This window comes from Montipora foliosa, chromosome 5 (genome assembly GCF_036669935.1).
Source record: "Montipora foliosa isolate CH-2021 chromosome 5, ASM3666993v2, whole genome shotgun sequence".
In the NCBI taxonomy this organism is placed as follows: Eukaryota; Metazoa; Cnidaria; class Anthozoa; order Scleractinia; family Acroporidae; genus Montipora; species Montipora foliosa.
In genome coordinates, this window is record NC_090873.1 from 42,700,319 (window position 1) to 42,705,318 (window position 5,000).

Below are 5,000 nucleotides of genomic sequence, written 5' to 3' on the forward strand. Positions count from 1 at the left end.
TCGAACCGCAAAATGAAAGCTAAAATTTTACGAGAGTGCTTAAGCCTAATCATTTAAAGGAGCGCTTACACTTTTGACATATGGCTACAATGAACTGTCACCGCAGTGCGCAATCCCGTAGTCGATGAATGAAAATTGTGCAAGGGCGATCTCGTGAAAACTGTAGTTAACCGAACCGCGAAATGAAAGCAAAAAGTTTACGAGAGTGCTTACGCCTAATCACTGAAACGAGCGCTTAGGCTTAATCAGGAAGCGAGTGGTATTTCGCGCAGTTAACCGAACCGTAGAATGAAAGTTAAATAACCGAATTGTAAAATGATTTGATCAACGCGCTATAAGAACGAGAGATACATATCGACAGGGAGATTGATCACGCTTTAAGAAACATCATTGTTTGTGCTCGATCATCGTGCTTTATGAACGAGAAATACATATACATCAATGTCCCTCGCTCTTTTTGTTTGGCGCCTCAGACGGGAGAAATACTGCGTATCCACTAAGGTCGGCGTCTCCAATGCGTATCTGCGTACCCGCGTATCCACCCAATTTAGTGTAAAGCTTTTACGTGGCAGGGTATTCGGTGAAGCCGTTGATTTCAGCGATAGGCTTTTTTTTTCTCTTGTGATTTATTCACCCATTTTTTTATTTTCACTTCACGTTTCTTTGAAGAAATTATGTCTGTTTGAAAAGTGGAGAAGCGGAAGCCGCGAGTGTGTTAGATGAGAGGGAAAGCAAAGCTGAAAAGCCTTTTCAAATTGTCATCTCATTTAACAGGCGCACCGGAAAATAAGTGGGTGAAAGACGAAAATAAACAAGTCTGTTGGAAGCGTGCTTGAATTGCGACAAATGAGCCCCAAAATCAGCAAGAATTTGTGACGCTGATGAATGAAAATGGTTTAAGGGCATTCGTGAAAAGTGTACTTAACGGAACCGTAAAATGACAGCTGTAATTGCCGAATTTGTCGAAATCGCCAATGTTCACCCGCGTGGTATAAATACCAATGGATCAAGTAATGTGACGAAATTGGTAAAACATCGCCAAAATTTCCGATTTTGTCCAAACGCCAATGTTCACCCAAGAGGTATAAATACCAATGGATGAACTAATTTGACGAAATTGGCAAAACATCGCCAAAATCGCCAATGTTCACCCGTGTGGTGTGATTACCAATGGATGAACTAATTTGACGAAATTGGCAAAACATCGCCAAAATTGCCAAATTTGCCAAAATCGCCAAAATCGCCAAAATCGTCAATGTTCACCCGTGTGGTGTGAATACCAATGAATGAACTAATTTGACAAAATTGGCAAAACATCGCCAAAATCGCCAATGTTCACCCGTGTGGTGTGATTACCAATGGATGAACTAATTTGACGAAATTGGCAAAACATCGCCAAAATTGCCAAATTTGCCAAAATCGCCAAAATCGCCAAAATCGTCAATGTTCACCCGTGTGGTGTGAATACCAATAAATGAACTAATTTGACAAAATTGGCAAAACATCGCCAAAATTGCCGAAATTGTCAAAATCGCCAATGTTCACCCGTGTGGTGTGAATACCAATGGATGAACTAATTTGACGAAATTGACATAACATCGCCAAAATTGCCGAATTTGTCAAAATCGTCAAAATCGCCAAAATTGCCAACGTTCACCCGCGTAGTGTCAATACCAATGGATGAACTAATTTGACGAAATTGGCAAAATATCGCCAAAATTGCTAATTTTGCCAAGATTGTCAATCGTGCAGCTCTTTCGCCAAATCTGCCATTTTTGTCATCGTGTGCATTTCTGGACATAAGTGGAGATATGTCATAAGTGAAATTCAGAGGGCGTTGCACAGACATTGGTTGCGGTCACACTTGAGAAAAACACAGTGTAACACTAGTGTTGACAGTACTCTAGTGTCAACTCACTGGTGTTGAATCCCTAGGGGAACACTGAACAATAGAACTTGATTTAACGCTACACAGAATGTTAAAGCCGCAACCAAATATCCTTGTTCTCAATATCTTTCGTACCCATATAAAATACACACATTATTCGATCATACTGAGGGACAACAGCCCTTATGCGCGATAACGTCTGACTTCCTAATTTCACCACCAAGCCTCGACTTGTAAATTTTAACATGAGCTAAATGCCAAAGGAACAAACTTGTAAACAAGACCAACCTGCGGACAGTATTCCATGTCCAGATAATGACAATGACTTTGTGCAAACGAAGCTTGGTGGTGAATTTACACAGGTCACATAAGCCAAAAGTTTCCCATAGACCTGAAACAGCATTTTGTGATTGGGGCCAGGAGACACTTTCGGTGTTGTTTATTTGTCTCTAGCGCAGTGACATGTACACTGACCTGTGACCCTTGACCTGTGTTTAAAGCTCGGTTTACATTACAGAAAAATTTTGGCACGGCTCGGGTGAAGTTACCACGGGTCCCAAAAAAAAAGGTTCGGCTCGGATAAAATTTGCAGTGTAAACAACCTTTCAGTTCCAAATTTCATCCGAGCCGAACCAAAATTCTTACCCGTGCTGGGACCTTCGGCGAGGTAGTCCGAGCACGTGTAAAAATGATACGGATGCTGAAAAAATAGGCACGGTTCGGATAGAACAAGTAGTGTAAACACTTAAAAGGGCCAAATTTGAGCCTTAATTCCTATAGGCTAGCGGTTTTTTAAAGTACATTTCAAAATGGCCGCTCATTCTCCACCAAACGGGCCGCCCGTATTATTCTTGAAGCACAACGCACTAGTCGAACAGTAACATTGTTTAACAACTTAAGCTGGATCCCCTTTTATAATGAAGCGTATATAAAGCGTTGTGAACTGGCCTATAAACGGATAAATGGTACTTTACCCAGCTATTTAAATACATCCCTTAGAAAAAACTCCGATGTACACCAAAGAACCACGAGAAATTGTAATTTAAATTTATTGTGCCCCCTCCATAAAAGCATCTCAGAGGGTGGACGCACCTTTGCCGTAAGGACGGTGAAGGACTAGAACAATTTGCCTCGATCATTAAAAACAAGTAAGTCTTTAAAATCCTTTAAGGCTGAATTATGGAAAAGAGTACTAAATTCTCAGAGGACAAGGGGATCGTTTGATATAAATTTATAACAATAGATAGTCTTTTGTATGCATTTAATTTCGTTTTTAAATCGATTTGTCTAGTTATAAATTGAGTTCTACAGGAATGTTTGTTTTCTTATTCTATTGTAAATAGTATCTATTCTTAATGCAGTTTTTATACATTGTAATTTTGTACCTTAAGAGGGCCACAAGTTCATCAGTAATGTTAGTTACTGTCACGTGTTACCCTCGTAAAATAAAGTCTCTCTCTCAAAATCACGCGGACGTTCTTCATTAAAGTTGAACTGCGCATGGCTCCATGAGACGTTACGTGGGCCCAAAAATTTTGGTACGGTATTTTTGGTACGGTAAAAATGGTATAGTGTAAACAAAGTTTGCTGTGCTCTTTTTTGGCACCCGTGCCAATTTCACAGGAGCCGTGCCAAAAAATTTCTGTAGTGTAAACCGGGCTTTAAACTCACTGAGGCAGAAAGGAAAATAGCATGAGAGGAAAATGGTCCCTAAACGTTTGGATCCCTTTGAGAGGGACTGCACAATTGTATAAGTCTACTATGAAATAAAGAGTTTTACCAGAAAGTCACACCTTACATTACAAGTGCATTTTTTTTAATGCCGAAGCTAGTGTGTCTTGTCATAAGTGTCCTTTCCTTTGTAGCCACCAACGTACCCTTCAGCGGCATTAGAATCAAAGTCTTTTCGACCTTCCAAGCCTTTGCCTTTGCCACTATCATCAAACCGTTCCTTATGAGATCCAGTGTACTTTGAAGTGTCAATCAGTAGATCAACAGCACCTGACTTGCTTTGTTTCTGTCAAAAAAAAAATTCAAGAAAATTCTAGCTCAGTTATTTGATGCCCGTCCTGGTATTGAAAAAAAAATTGCTCCAGGCTGCACCATTCTATCCACCCTACTCTGAGAATCCTAATCTATATTTTTCACGAGTTGATAACAAAACACTTGAAGTTGAACTTGTTGTCTTAGGACCTGTTCTCGAGTTGCATAGTAACTGACTTAATTGTTTGTTTACGAAACCGAGAACGTTGTCGACCCATGCAAATTCTTAGTTACTATATCAAAGTTTAAGTTAACTATTAAACACACGCTTGTGTGTTGTGCACGCCTTCCTTTCATTAATACAGTACAACAATACATGTTAATAAAACAGGCTGTCAAAATAAGAATTATTCTATATGTCCCTCCCTGCATGTGGATATAAAGTCGTTGATGAGTGATATTAAGTGTCATCCAAACTCGAGGAGGTGGAAAGTTACTTATACACAACACCGTCTAGTTCTCACTTAAAGGAAAATTTCAATAATACGTAATTAATGAAAGCTTTCTTGAAACTGAAAAAAATACCCTTAAGGTTTCGTGTTAGTGTTGTTTGTGGGGTTTCGTTTGTGGTGGAATAACAAGACAAACTCACAGTAGCTCCAAACTGGACCCTTTCCAGCACAGATTTTGTCGATCAACTTTTGCACGTCGTCGTTACTTCCATACTTTTTCTCTGCACACAATTCCAAGGCCTTCTTGAAACTTTCAAAGCCTATCTTCCGTTCTGTCTTCCTGCAAAGAGGAGGAAACAACCGTGAACAATTAACTCAGATTTAACACGAGTGATAACATGAGATACTGCAACACAACCCGATGAAATTAAAACCTTCATTTAGGCTTACCTCTTTACTTCAGGTCTATTGAATATTATATCTGTGTCAGTTCACGTAAATGTTTTGTCGCACAGTTTCAGAGTGAGAAATAATTTCCCAAATTTTGCATTATCCATCATAGGTTGAGCGTCCTTGCCACCAGCTCCAAACGCACAGAACGATTTAAACACGACAAGAAGCTGTTCATCAGACATTCTAACAGGCAATTTTTTGCTGAGATATGACCTAAAGGATTT

General features: G+C 39.6%; 1 pseudogene; it reads right to left on the reverse strand.

The window, feature by feature from the left end:
* Nucleotides 1-3,716: 3,716 nt before the first annotated feature.
* LOC138003191 (tubulin polymerization-promoting protein family member 2-like) overlaps nucleotides 3,717-5,000 on the reverse strand; it is a 1,312-nt pseudogene continuing 28 nt past the window's right edge.